Source organism: Coffea eugenioides, chromosome 5 (genome assembly GCF_003713205.1).
Source record: "Coffea eugenioides isolate CCC68of chromosome 5, Ceug_1.0, whole genome shotgun sequence".
Classification (NCBI taxonomy): Eukaryota; Viridiplantae; Streptophyta; class Magnoliopsida; order Gentianales; family Rubiaceae; genus Coffea; species Coffea eugenioides.
In genome coordinates this window covers 27,744,952-27,760,857 of record NC_040039.1, presented here as the reverse complement: position 1 = coordinate 27,760,857, position 15,906 = coordinate 27,744,952, and positions in this window count along the sequence as shown.

The following is a 15,906-nucleotide window of genomic DNA, read 5'->3' as shown; positions in this document are numbered from 1 at the left end:
GGTAGCTTGTGAAAGGACGGAAATACCCAGACTTCCCTAGGTAGGAGTTCGGCGGTCAGGGTTGGCAGTTCACCCAAACTGACCGCGACCGTTCACCTTGATGCATACTGAGTTTGATTTTGGCCAAATACAAAAGTTTTAGTGCTGTGTCTTAACTTTCTAACGGCCCTGGAAACACTCCAATTGGACTTCGGTAGCCTGAGTTATGGTCATTTAACCAGAATGCGGTTAGCTAACCTGTTTGTGCGATTCTGGTTTGGTACATTGAAATTTTGACCTAGTTACACTACAAACTGGACTGAGTGGCCTCTTCAACATTGTAGTCCTTTGTCTTAGCTTCGAAACGGTATAACTTGCACCTCAATCCGAAAAGTGTAGCTTCAGTTGTGTTCGTTCTGCTAAGTAACATTAAATCTACCTTTTGTTTTCCAACCTAAACTTCATTTCCGCACATGTCCTAGTTTGATTTTGCACATATACGTTCTATTTGATTTTACTCTAGTAGTATGTGGATTCGGTTTATGACTCGTATTCGAGTCTCATTGTGTTTACTTGAATGTTTTAGGGCGTGCCGGTGACCCAAGGCGCTCATTGGACGGAAATTTGTAAAATTCCTTTTGTTTGATTGGTGAGTGTATTACTCACATACTTGTTACTTCATGGCTTCACTATACTTGAAATCTATTGCTTCAATGCTTGTGTGTATTGATGAGCTTGGTTGAGTTAAGGGTTGTGACAGCCCCACCTCCCCCTAAGGCGAACCAGAGGGTTCGGTGGACCGCCTGCCCAGCTCTCACCGGGACTCAGTCGTTCACTACATTCCTCAAATAGATTACAATATAAATCTCAAATTTACATCAAAGTCTCCAAGAATTACATATCACAAGCGAAGCGTCCACGCTTCCACTGCGCCACTCTGATCCATGATCCCAATTATGATACAAGAGGAATTCCACAACAATAAAATCACAACAAGCCTTCCTTCGCCACGAGCCCTGTGGAAGGGAATAAAATAGTTTTGGGGTGAGCTAAAAGCTCAGCGAGTAACCAGTAAAATCAGTAATCAAATCGGTTTCACAATAGTTCATTTCAATGATGTCATAAATCAATGATGGAGTATCAATAATTCAAGAAACATTTACAATGGAAAGCGATAGCAACATTCATTAAAAGGATACGGGCCCACATGGAGCCAAATATTCGCGCGCTCGCTCGTTCTCCTGCCATTTCCCCTTATTCCTCCAATTATTTGAAAATTTCATTTTATGAATAAACCCTCGTTTGTTCGTTCATTTGTTCATTTCATTCACCCTTTCCTGGACATTGTCCAGACTCCACCAACCTCCACCAACCTACAAAGGTAATACTCGAGTATACCAAAACGTTCACCCAGGTCACCATATCGCCCGACCGAGTCCGCTTCTGGCTCGAGTCGATCGGTAACAAGGGGCAGTGTCCAGTTCAGCCAAAAGGCTTACATTCATGCGCAACTAGCATTTAATCATTAATCATGAAAAATTCCACATTTATTTAGGTCGAGTGCGATAAAGTACACACTCGCCTAGAAAACTTGTTTTAACAATCATTGAAAGCACTTAACACATTATCAATCAATAATAACAAGCCAATAAGTCAAGGAATATAGCAAACAAGGAACACTCACATGCAAGCACGCATGATATGCAAGAAAACAGTTCAAAAGTAACTTTGGAAACAGTTCAAAAGTAAATAATGCAGGAAAACAGTTCAAAAGTAACTTTGGAAACAGTTCAAAAGTAAATAATGCAGGAAACGGTTCATAAATAACTTTAGAAATAGTTTGAGGCCACTCACCTCCATGGCTCAGAAATCATCCATCATATAACATTGCCTTGCTCAAATCCAAGTCTTAGATCACAAACTCAATGCAAACAAGTCCCTTCAAAGTTCGGACAGCACTTCCCCTGAATTTGCTAACTTTTCCAGCCATCATGGCTTCATTATTTCCTCAGCCAGTCCCAAAGTCACACGAAATATAAATTCTTCACAACGGCCGTTCAATAGGCTCCCAATAGTACAAGTACAATTCAAACTCTAAAATATTCCAATAAGCACAATAAAACTCGATTACAAGTCATAAACCAATTCCAAATACCACCAAAATAGGGCTCCATAAGAATGTATAAGCACTAGAGTAAACCAGGAAAATCCGGAAATGGAGCTAGCTTTAACCCTGAAAAAAATAGTTTTTGACGTCATTTTGCGGTAATGGCACCAAAGGCGTTACGATTGTTGGATGAAGGTGCAAGACCCACCGTTTCGAAGCTAAGAGATAGGGGTACAATATTGAATAATGTCACTCAACCCAGTTTCGGGTGTAAGCAGGTCAAAAATGCAAGATACTACACCAGAATCACAAAACAACAGATTCACAGAACGTATTCTAGCGGAAACATCATAAATCAGGCTATCCAAGTCCAAATCCAGAAATTCCAAAACCAGCTGAAAGCTAAGAAACAGGGATACATTTCATCAGAAGACCTCAACAACTAATTCCGAAGCATTCCCAACCAAAACAACCAATTACAGAAGCAATTCTTTCATTCGGGTAAAACCAGGACAGCAAGGGTAATTTCGACTTTTCACAAGTTACGCTGCTCCGATTGACCAGAAATTTTGTAGGCACCTCCAAAATGTCATTCCCTACAACTTTTATGTTTTAAGCCAAGGCCAATTAGGCCTCTAACTAGGAGCTACAAAATCGGGCAGAATGCACTTCCAAGAAAACCCTAACTTTCAATTTTTCTTCCAAACAGAAATTAGTTGCAATTATCCACTTTTTCCACCTTCTAGAGTCATTACATACCATTTCGAATCATCATACATAGCCACACAACCATATTCATATTAAAACAGAAAATCACCAATAATTAGAAAATTTCCCCAATTCAACCAAAAATCAAGATGTAATCCATAAAGTTGCATCTTACACTACCACTAAGCATGATTTAAGCATCATTAGAGGGAGGAGAGTGGTTCTTCATAACTCACCTTGAAATGCAAGAAAAGGAACAACTTGGCACCTTAATCCTCCCAACAACTCCACTAATCACCTTACAAGCACTAAACTAAGAGGTTTTATGGAAGGAATTCAAGATTAAACGGTTAGTTTGTGAGATTGGGCAAGATTGGAGCAAGAAACTTGGAAGCTTTTCTTTCTTTTCTTGTAGGAAGAGGTTCGGCCAAGAAGCTTTGAAATTTGGAGAGTTTTTGGTCAATTTTTGGGTTTATTTAGTAAAATGGTAAAAAGATGAATAGTAAGTCAAATGTAGGAAAAAATCTCCAAGTGACACATGTCACTTTCATTAATTGTTTGCCTAACTTTTTGTCTCTCTCACACCTATCCACTTGGCAACCTCTAAATATCTCATAACACCCGGTAATTTAATTCCAGTATCCAAAACTTAACCTAGTTGGCCGAATTTTTCCGAACTTTTCGCACTAATGGGTCCCACGTCCGGTATACACTCTTAATTCCTCAAAAACTAACCGATACTAGAAAAATCATCTAAAAATTATTTTTACTCATAAACTTTATCTGGGGAATTTTTCTAATAAAGAAAATGTAGAAAAGGCGGGCGATTAAATAAAATAAACCCTAGAAAATTAGAAAATTTCCAGGTTCTCACACTCATACTTTTCGGGGCGTCCCAATCTCCCCTCCTTAAAAGAATGTCATCCTCGACATTCCATCTTGTACCAATCAAGTCGAGATATCCCGCAAGAATCACTAATATTGCAAACCAAACCCACAGTCCGGCATCCTAAACTTCAAGCCTAGGATACACTACAGAGATCTGAAACCTAAGCTCAGATACCAACTGTGACAGCCCCACCTCCCCCTAAGGCGAACCAGAGGGTTCGGCGTGCCGCCTGCCCAACTCTCGCCGGGACTTAGTCATTCACTAAATTCCTCAAATAGATTACAATATAAATCTCAAATTTACATCAAAGTCTCCAAGAATTACATATCACAAGCGAAGCGTCCACGCTTCCACTGCGCCACTCTGATCCATGATCCCAATTATGATACAAGAGGAATTCCACAACAATAAAATCACAACAAGCCTTCCTTCGCCACGAGCCCTGTGGAAGGGAATAAAATAGTTTTGGGGTGAGCTAAAAGCTCAGCGAGTAACCAGTAAAATCAGTAATCAAATCGGTTTCACAATAGTTCATTTCAATGATGTCATAAATCAATGATGGAGTATCAATAATTCAAGAAACATTTACAATGGAAAGCGATAGCAACATTCATTAAAAGGATACGGGCCCACATGGAGCCAAATATTCGCGCGCTCGCTCGTTCTCCTGCCATTTCCCCTTATTCCTCCAATTATTTGAAAATTTCATTTTATGAATAAACCCTCGTTTGTTCGTTCATTTGTTCATTTCATTCACCCTTTCCTGGACATTGTCCAGACTCCACCAACCTCCACCAACCTACAAAGGTAATACTCGAGTATACCAAAACGTTCACCCAGGTCACCATATCGCCCGACCGAGTCCGCTTCTGGCTCGAGTCGATCGGTAACAAGGGGCAGTGGCCAGTTCAGCCAAAAGGCTTACATTCATGCGCAACTAGCATTTAATCATTAATCATGAAAAATTCCACATTTATTTAGGTCGAGTGCGATAAAGTACACACTCGCCTAGAAAACTTGTTTTAACAATCATTGAAAGCACTTAACACATTATCAATCAATAATAACAAGCCAATAAGTCAAGGAATATAGCAAACAAGGAACACTCACATGCAAGCACGCATGATATGCAAGAAAACAGTTCAAAAGTAACTTTGGAAACAGTTCAAAAGTAAATAATGCAGGAAAACAGTTCAAAAGTAACTTTGAAACAGTTCAAAAGTAAATAATGCAGGAAACAGGTTCATAAAAAACTTTAGAAATAGTTTGAGGCCACTCACCTCCATGGCTCAGAAATCATCCATCATATAACATTGCCTTGCTCAAATCCAAGTCTTAGATCACAAACTCAATGCAAACAAGTCCCTTCAAAGTTCGGACAGCACTTCCCCTGAATTTGCTAACTTTTCCAGCCATCATGGCTTCATTATTTCCTCAGCCAGTCCCAAAGTCACACGAAATATAAATTCTTCACAACGGCCGTTCAATAGGCTCCCAATAGTACAAGTACAATTCAAACTCTAAAATATTCCAATAAGCACAATAAAACTCGATTACAAGTCATAAACCAATTCCAAATACCACCAAAATAGGGCTCCATAAGAATGTATAAGCACTAGAGTAAACCAGGAAAATCCGGAAATGGAGCTAGCTTTAACCCTGAAAAAAATAGTTTTTGACGTCATTTTGCGGTAATGGCACCAAAGGCGTTACGATTGTTGGATGAAGGTGCAAGACCCACCGTTTCGAAGCTAAGAGATAGGGGTACAATATTGAATAATGTCACTCAACCCAGTTTCGGGTGTAAGCAGGTCAAAAATGCAAGATACTACACCAGAATCACAAAACAACAGATTCACAGAACGTATTCTAGCGGAAACATCATAAATCAGGCTATCCAAGTCCAAATCCAGAAATTCCAAAACCAGCTGAAAGCTAAGAAACAGGGATACATTTCATCAGAAGACCTCAACAACTAATTCCGAAGCATTCCCAACCAAAACAACCAATTACAGAAGCAATTCTTTCATTCGGGTAAAACCAGGACAGCAAGGGTAATTTCGACTTTTCACAAGTTACGCTGCTCCGATTGACCAGAAATTTTGTAGGCACCTCCAAAATGTCATTCCCTACAACTTTTATGTTTTAAGCCAAGGCCAATTAGGCCTCTAACTAGGAGCTACAAAATCGGGCAGAATGCACTTCCAAGAAAACCCTAACTTTCAATTTTTCTTCCAAACAGAAATTAGTTGCAATTATCCACTTTTTCCACCTTCTAGAGTCATTACATACCATTTCGAATCATCATACATAGCTACACAACCATATTCATATTAAAACAGAAAATCACCAATAATTAGAAAATTTCCCCAATTCAACCAAAAATCAAGATGTAATCCATAAAGTTGCATCTTACACTACCACTAAGCATGATTTAAGCATCATTAGAGGGAGGAGAGTGGTTCTTCATAAATCACCTTGAAATGCAAGAAAAGGAACAACTTGGCACCTTAATCCTCCCAACAACTCCACTAATCACCTTACAAGCACTAAACTAAGAGGTTTTATGGAAGGAATTCAAGATTAAACGGTTAGTTTGTGAGATTGGGCAAGATTGGAGCAAGAAACTTGGAAGCTTTTCTTTCTTTTCTTGTAGGAAGAGGTTCGGCCAAGAAGCTTTGAAATTTGGAGAGTTTTTGGTCAATTTTTGGGTTTATTTAGTAAAATGGTAAAAAGATGAATAGTAAGTCAAATGTAGGAAAAAATCTCCAAGTGACACATGTCACTTTCATTAATTGTTTGCCTAACTTTTTGTCTCTCTCACACCTATCCACTTGGCAACCTCTAAATATCTCATAACACCCGGTAATTTAATTCCAGTATCCAAAACTTAACCTAGTTGGCCGAATTTTTCCGAACTTTTCGCACTAATGGGTCCCACGTCCGGTATACACTCTTAATTCCTCAAAAACTAACCGATACTAGAAAAATCATCTAAAAATTATTTTTACTCATAAACTTTATCTGGGGAATTTTTCTAATAAAGAAAATGTAGAAAAGGCGGGCGATTAAATAAAATAAACCCTAGAAAATTAGAAAATTTCCAGGTTCTCACACTCATACTTTTCGGGGCGTCCCAATCTCCCCTCCTTAAAAGAATGTCATCCTCGACATTCCATCTTGTACCAATCAAGTCGAGATATCCCGCAAGAATCACTAATATTGCAAACCAAACCCACAGTCCGGCATCCTAAACTTCAAGCCTAGGATACACTACAGAGATCTGAAACCTAAGCTCAGATACCAACTGTGACAGCCCCACCTCCCCCTAAGGCGAACCAGAGGGTTCGGCGTGCCGCCTGCCCAACTCTCGCCGGGACTTAGTCATTCACTAAATTCCTCAAATAGATTACAATATAAATCTCAAATTTACATCAAAGTCTCCAAGAATTACATATCACAAGCGAAGCGTCCACGCTTCCACTGCGCCACTCTGATCCATGATCCCAATTATGATACAAGAGGAATTCCACAACAATAAAATCACAACAAGCCTTCCTTCGCCACGAGCCCTGTGGAAGGGAATAAAATAGTTTTGGGGTGAGCTAAAAGCTCAGCGAGTAACCAGTAAAATCAGTAATCAAATCGGTTTCACAATAGTTCATTTCAATGATGTCATAAATCAATGATGGAGTATCAATAATTCAAGAAACATTTACAATGGAAAGCGATAGCAACATTCATTAAAAGGATACGGGCCCACATGGAGCCAAATATTCGCGCGCTCGCTCGTTCCTCCTGCCATTTTTTCCTTATTCCTCCAATTATTTGAAAATTTCATTTTATGAATAAACCCTCGTTTGTTCGTTCATTTGTTCATTTCATTCACCCTTTCTGGACATTGTCAGACTCCACCAACCTCCACCAACCTACAAAGGTAATACTCGAGTATAACAAAACGTTCACCCAGGTCACCATATCGCCGCGACCGAGTCCGCTTCTGGCTCGAGTCGATCGGTAAACAAGGGGCAGTGTCCAGTTCAGGCCAAAAGGCTTACATTCATGCGCAACTAGCATTTAATCATTAATCATGAAAAATTCCACATTTATTTTTAGGTCGAGTGCGATAAAGTACACACTCGCCTAGAAAACTTGTTTTAACAATCATTGAAAGCACTTAACACATTATCAATCAATAATAACAAGCCAATAAGTCAAGGAATATAGCAAACAAGGAACACTCACATGCAAGCACGCATGATATGCAAGAAAACAGTTCAAAAGTAACTTTGGAAACAGTTCAAAAGTAAATAATGCAGGAAAACAGTTCAAAAGTAACTTTGGAAACAGTTCAAAAGTAAATAATGCAGGAAACGGTTCATAAATAACTTTAGAAATAGTTTGAGGTCACTCACCTCCATGGCTCAGAAATCATCCATCATATAACATTGCCTTGCTCAAATCCAAGTCTTAGATCACAAACTCAATGCAAACAAGTCCCTTCAAAGTTCGGACAGCACTTCCCCTGAATTTGCTAACTTTTCCAGCCATCATGGCTTCATTATTTCCTCAGCCAGTCCCAAAGTCACACGAAATATAAATTCTTCACAACGGCCGTTCAATAGGCTCCCAATAGTACAAGTACAATTCAAACTCTAAAATATTCCAATAAGCACAATAAAACTCGATTACAAGTCATAAACCAATTCCAAATACCACCAAAATAGGGCTCCATAAGAATGTATAAGCACTAGAGTAAACCAGGAAAATCCGGAAATGGAGCTAGCTTTAACCCTGAAAAAAATAGTTTTTGACGTCATTTTGCGGTAATGGCACCAAAGGCGTTACGATTGTTGGATGAAGGTGCAAGACCCACCGTTTCGAAGCTAAGAGATAGGGGTACAATATTGAATAATGTCACTCAACCCAGTTTCGGGTGTAAGCAGGTCAAAAATGCAAGATACTACACCAGAATCACAAAACAACAGATTCACAGAACGTATTCTAGCGGAAACATCATAAATCAGGCTATCCAAGTCCAAATCCAGAAATTCCAAAACCAGCTGAAAGCTAAGAAACAGGGATACATTTCATCAGAAGACCTCAACAACTAATTCCGAAGCATTCCCAACCAAAACAACCAATTACAGAAGCAATTCTTTCATTCGGGTAAAACCAGGACAGCAAGGGTAATTTCGACTTTTCACAAGTTACGCTGCTCCGATTGACCAGAAATTTTGTAGGCACCTCCAAAATGTCATTCCCTACAACTTTTATGTTTTAAGCCAAGGCCAATTAGGCCTCTAACTAGGAGCTACAAAATCGGGCAGAATGCACTTCCAAGAAAACCCTAACTTTCAATTTTTCTTCCAAACAGAAATTAGTTGCAATTATCCACTTTTTCCACCTTCTAGAGTCATTACATACCATTTCGAATCATCATACATAGCCACACAACCATATTCATATTAAAACAGAAAATCACCAATAATTAGAAAATTTCCCCAATTCAACCAAAAATCAAGATGTAATCCATAAAGTTGCATCTTACACTACCACTAAGCATGATTTAAGCATCATTAGAGGGAGGAGAGTGGTTCTTCATAACTCACCTTGAAATGCAAGAAAAGGAACAACTTGGCACCTTAATCCTCCCAACAACTCCACTAATCACCTTACAAGCACTAAACTAAGAGGTTTTATGGAAGGAATTCAAGATTAAACGGTTAGTTTGTGAGATTGGGCAAGATTGGAGCAAGAAACTTGGAAGCTTTTCTTTCTTTTCTTGTAGGAAGAGGTTCGGCCAAGAAGCTTTGAAATTTGGAGAGTTTTTGGTCAATTTTTGGGTTTATTTAGTAAAATGGTAAAAAGATGAATAGTAAGTCAAATGTAGGAAAAAATCTCCAAGTGACACATGTCACTTTCATTAATTGTTTGCCTAACTTTTTGTCTCTCTCACACCTATCCACTTGGCAACCTCTAAATATCTCATAACACCCGGTAATTTAATTCCAGTATCCAAAACTTAACCTAGTTGGCCGAATTTTTCCGAACTTTTCGCACTAATGGGTCCCACGTCCGGTATACACTCTTAATTCCTCAAAAACTAACCGATACTAGAAAAATCATCTAAAAATTATTTTTACTCATAAACTTTATCTGGGGAATTTTTCTAATAAAGAAAATGTAGAAAAGGCGGGCGATTAAATAAAATAAACCCTAGAAAATTAGAAAATTTCCAGGTTCTCACACTCATACTTTTCGGGGCGTCCCAATCTCCCCTCCTTAAAAGAATGTCATCCTCGACATTCCATCTTGTACCAATCAAGTCGAGATATCCCGCAAGAATCACTAATATTGCAAACCAAACCCACAGTCCGGCATCCTAAACTTCAAGCCTAGGATACACTACAGAGATCTGAAACCTAAGCTCAGATACCAACTGTGACAGCCCCACCTCCCCCTAAGGCGAACCAGAGGGTTCGGCGTGCCGCCTGCCCAACTCTCGCCGGGACTTAGTCATTCACTAAATTCCTCAAATAGATTACAATATAAATCTCAAATTTACATCAAAGTCTCCAAGAATTACATATCACAAGCGAAGCGTCCACGCTTCCACTGCGCCACTCTGATCCATGATCCCAATTATGATACAAGAGGAATTCCACAACAATAAAATCACAACAAGCCTTCCTTCGCCACGAGCCCTGTGGAAGGGAATAAAATAGTTTTGGGGTGAGCTAAAAGCTCAGCGAGTAACCAGTAAAATCAGTAATCAAATCGGTTTCACAATAGTTCATTTCAATGATGTCATAAATCAATGATGGAGTATCAATAATTCAAGAAACATTTACAATGGAAAGCGATAGCAACATTCATTAAAAGGATACGGGCCCACATGGAGCCAAATATTCGCGCGCTCGCTCGTTCTCCTGCCATTTCCCCTTATTCCTCCAATTATTTGAAAATTTCATTTTATGAATAAACCCTCGTTTGTTCGTTCATTTGTTCATTTCATTCACCCTTTCCTGGACATTGTCCAGACTCCACCAACCTCCACCAACCTACAAAGGTAATACTCGAGTATACCAAAACGTTCACCCAGGTCACCATATCGCCCGACCGAGTCCGCTTCTGGCTCGAGTCGATCGGTAACAAGGGGCAGTGGCCAGTTCAGCCAAAAGGCTTACATTCATGCGCAACTAGCATTTAATCATTAATCATGAAAAATTCCACATTTATTTAGGTCGAGTGCGATAAAGTACACACTCGCCTAGAAAACTTGTTTTAACAATCATTGAAAGCACTTAACACATTATCAATCAATAATAACAAGCCAATAAGTCAAGGAATATAGCAAACAAGGAACACTCACATGCAAGCACGCATGATATGCAAGAAAACAGTTCAAAAGTAACTTTGGAAATAGTTCAAAAGTAAATAATGCAGGAAAACAGTTCAAAAGTAACTTTGGAAACAGTTCAAAAGTAAATAATGCAGGAAACGGTTCATAAATAACTTTAGAAATAGTTTGAGGTCACTCACCTCCATGGCTCAGAAATCATCCATCATATAACATTGCCTTGCTCAAATCCAAGTCTTAGATCACAAACTCAATGCAAACAAGTCCCTTCAAAGTTCGGACAGAACTTCCCCTGAATTTGCTAACTTTTCCAGCCATCATGGCTTCATTATTTCCTCAGCCAGTCCCAAAGTCACACGAAATATAAATTCTTCACAACGGCCGTTCAATAGGCTCCCAATAGTACAAGTACAATTCAAACTCTAAAATATTCCAATAAGCACAATAAAACTCGATTACAAGTCATAAACCAATTCCAAATACCACCAAAATAGGGCTCCATAAGAATGTATAAGCACTAGAGTAAACCAGGAAAATCCGGAAATGGAGCTAGCTTTAACCCTGAAAAAAATAGTTTTTGACGTCATTTTGCGGTAATGGCACCAAAGGCGTTACGATTGTTGGATGAAGGTGCAAGACCCACCGTTTCGAAGCTAAGAGATAGGGGTACAATATTGAATAATGTCACTCAACCCAGTTTCGGGTGTAAGCAGGTCAAAAATGCAAGATACTACACCAGAATCACAAAACAACAGATTCACAGAACGTATTCTAGCGGAAACATCATAAATCAGGCTATCCAAGTCCAAATCCAGAAATTCCAAAACCAGCTGAAAGCTAAGAAACAGGGATACATTTCATCAGAAGACCTCAACAACTAATTCCGAAGCATTCCCAACCAAAACAACCAATTACAGAAGCAATTCTTTCATTCGGGTAAAACCAGGACAGCAAGGGTAATTTCGACTTTTCACAAGTTACGCTGCTCCGATTGACCAGAAATTTTGTAGGCACCTCCAAAATGTCATTCCCTACAACTTTTATGTTTTAAGCCAAGGCCAATTAGGCCTCTAACTAGGAGCTACAAAATCGGGCAGAATGCACTTCCAAGAAAACCCTAACTTTCAATTTTTCTTCCAAACAGAAATTAGTTGCAATTATCCACTTTTTCCACCTTCTAGAGTCATTACATACCATTTCGAATCATCATACATAGCCACACAACCATATTCATATTAAAACAGAAAATCACCAATAATTAGAAAATTTCCCCAATTCAACCAAAAATCAAGATGTAATCCATAAAGTTGCATCTTACACTACCACTAAGCATGATTTAAGCATCATTAGAGGGAGGAGAGTGGTTCTTCATAACTCACCTTGAAATGCAAGAAAAGGAACAACTTGGCACCTTAATCCTCCCAACAACTCCACTAATCACCTTACAAGCACTAAACTAAGAGGTTTTATGGAAGGAATTCAAGATTAAACGGTTAGTTTGTGAGATTGGGCAAGATTGGAGCAAGAAACTTGGAAGCTTTTCTTTCTTTTCTTGTAGGAAGAGGTTCGGCCAAGAAGCTTTGAAATTTGGAGAGTTTTTGGTCAATTTTTGGGTTTATTTAGTAAAATGGTAAAAAGATGAATAGTAAGTCAAATGTAGGAAAAAATCTCCAAGTGACACATGTCACTTTCATTAATTGTTTGCCTAACTTTTTGTCTCTCTCACACCTATCCACTTGGCAACCTCTAAATATCTCATAACACCCGGTAATTTAATTCCAGTATCCAAAACTTAACCTAGTTGGCCGAATTTTTCCGAACTTTTCGCACTAATGGGTCCCACGTCCGGTATACACTCTTAATTCCTCAAAAACTAACCGATACTAGAAAAATCATCTAAAAATTATTTTTACTCATAAACTTTATCTGGGGAATTTTTCTAATAAAGAAAATGTAGAAAAGGCGGGCGATTAAATAAAATAAACCCTAGAAAATTAGAAAATTTCCAGGTTCTCACACTCATACTTTTCGGGGCGTCCCAATCTCCCCTCCTTAAAAGAATGTCATCCTCGACATTCCATCTTGTACCAATCAAGTCGAGATATCCCGCAAGAATCACTAATATTGCAAACCAAACCCACAGTCCGGCATCCTAAACTTCAAGCCTAGGATACACTACAGAGATCTGAAACCTAAGCTCAGATACCAACTGTGACAGCCCCACCTCCCCCTAAGGCGAACCAGAGGGTTCGGCGGGCCGCCTGCCCAACTCTCGCCGGGACTTAGTCATTCACTAAATTCCTCAAATAGATTACAATATAAATCTCAAATTTACATCAAAGTCTCCAAGAATTACATATCACAAGCGAAGCGTCCACGCTTCCACTGCGCCACTCTGATCCATGATCCCAATTATGATACAAGAGGAATTCCACAACAATAAAATCACAACAAGCCTTCCTTCGCCACGAGCCCTGTGGAAGGGAATAAAATAGTTTTGGGGTGAGCTAAAAGCTCAGCGAGTAACCAGTAAAATCAGTAATCAAATCGGTTTCACAATAGTTCATTTCAATGATGTCATAAATCAATGATGGAGTATCAATAATTCAAGAAACATTTACAATGGAAAGCGATAGCAACATTCATTAAAAGGATACGGGCCCACATGGAGCCAAATATTCGCGCGCTCGCTCGTTCTCCTGCCATTTCCCCTTATTCCTCCAATTATTTGAAAATTTCATTTTATGAATAAACCCTCGTTTGTTCGTTCATTTGTTCATTTCATTCACCCTTTCCTGGACATTGTCCAGACTCCACCAACCTCCACCAACCTACAAAGGTAATACTCGAGTATACCAAAACGTTCACCCAGGTCACCATATCGCCCGACCGAGTCCGCTTCTGGCTCGAGTCGATCGGTAACAAGGGGCAGTGGCCAGTTCAGCCAAAAGGCTTACATTCATGCGCAACTAGCATTTAATCATTAATCATGAAAAATTCCACATTTATTTAGGTCGAGTGCGATAAAGTACACACTCGCCTAGAAAACTTGTTTTAACAATCATTGAAAGCACTTAACACATTATCAATCAATAATAACAAGCCAATAAGTCAAGGAATATAGCAAACAAGGAACACTCACATGCAAGCACGCATGATATGCAAGAAAACAGTTCAAAAGTAACTTTGGAAACAGTTCAAAAGTAACTAATGCAGGAAAACAGTTCAAAAGTAACTTTGGAAACAGTTCAAAAGTAAATAATGCAGGAAAAAATAACTTTAGAAATAGTTTGAGGCCACTCACCTCCATGGCTCAGAAATCATCCATCATATAACATTGCCTTGCTCAAATCCAAGTCTTAGATCACAAACTCAATGCAAACAAGTCCCTTCAAAGTTCGGACAGCACTTCCCCTGAATTTGCTAACTTTTCCAGCCATCATGGCTTCATTATTTCCTCAGCCAGTCCCAAAGTCACACGAAATATAAATTCTTCACAACGGCCGTTCAATAGGCTCCCAATAGTACAAGTACAATTCAAACTCTAAAATATTCCAATAAGCACAATAAAACTCGATTACAAGTCATAAACCAATTCCAAATACCACCAAAATAGGGCTCCATAAGAATGTATAAGCACTAGAGTAAACCAGGAAAATCCGGAAATGGAGCTAGCTTTAACCCTGAAAAAAATAGTTTTTGACGTCATTTTGCGGTAATGGCACCAAAGGCGTTACGATTGTTGGATGAAGGTGCAAGACCCACCGTTTCGAAGCTAAGAGATAGGGGTACAATATTGAATAATGTCACTCAACCCAGTTTCGGGTGTAAGCAGGTCAAAAATGCAAGATACTACACCAGAATCACAAAACAACAGATTCACAGAACGTATTCTAGCGGAAACATCATAAATCAGGCTATCCAAGTCCAAATCCAGAAATTCCAAAACCAGCTGAAAGCTAAGAAACAGGGATACATTTCATCAGAAGACCTCAACAACTAATTCCGAAGCATTCCCAACCAAAACAACCAATTACAGAAGCAATTCTTTCATTCGGGTAAAACCAGGATAGCAAGGGTAATTTCGACTTTTCACAAGTTACGCTGCTCCGATTGACCAGAAATTTTTTAGACACCTCCAAAATTTCATTCCCTACAACTTTCATGTTTTAAGCCAAGGCCAATTCGGCCTCTAACTAGGAGCTACAAAATCGGGCAGAATGCACTTCCAAGAAAACCCTAACTTTCAATTTTTCTTCCAAACAGAAATTAGTTGCAATTATCCACTTTTTCCACCTTCTAGAGTCATTACATACCATTTCGAATCATCATACATAGCCACACAACCATATTCATATTAAAACAGAAAATCACCAATAATTAGAAAATTTCCCCAATTCAACCAAAAATCAAGATGTAATCCATAAAGTTGCATCTTACACTACCACTAAGCATGATTTAAGCATCATTAGAGGGAGGAGAGTGGTTCTTCATAACTCACCTTGAAATGCAAGAAAAGGAACAACTTGGCACCTTAATCCTCCCAACAACTCCACTAATCACCTTACAAGCACTAAACTAAGAGGTTTTATGGAAGGAATTCAAGATTAAACGGTTAGTTTGTGAGATTGGGCAAGATTGGAGCAAGAAACTTGGAAGCTTTTCTTTCTTTTCTTGTAGGAAGAGGTTCGGCCAAGAAGCTTTGAAATTTGGAGAGTTTTTGGTCAATTTTTGGGTTTATTTAGTAAAATGGTAAAAAGATGAATAGTAAGTCAAATGTAGGAATAAATCTCCAAGTGACACATGTCACTTTCATTAATTGTTTGCCTAACTTTTTGTCTCTCTCACACCTATCCACTT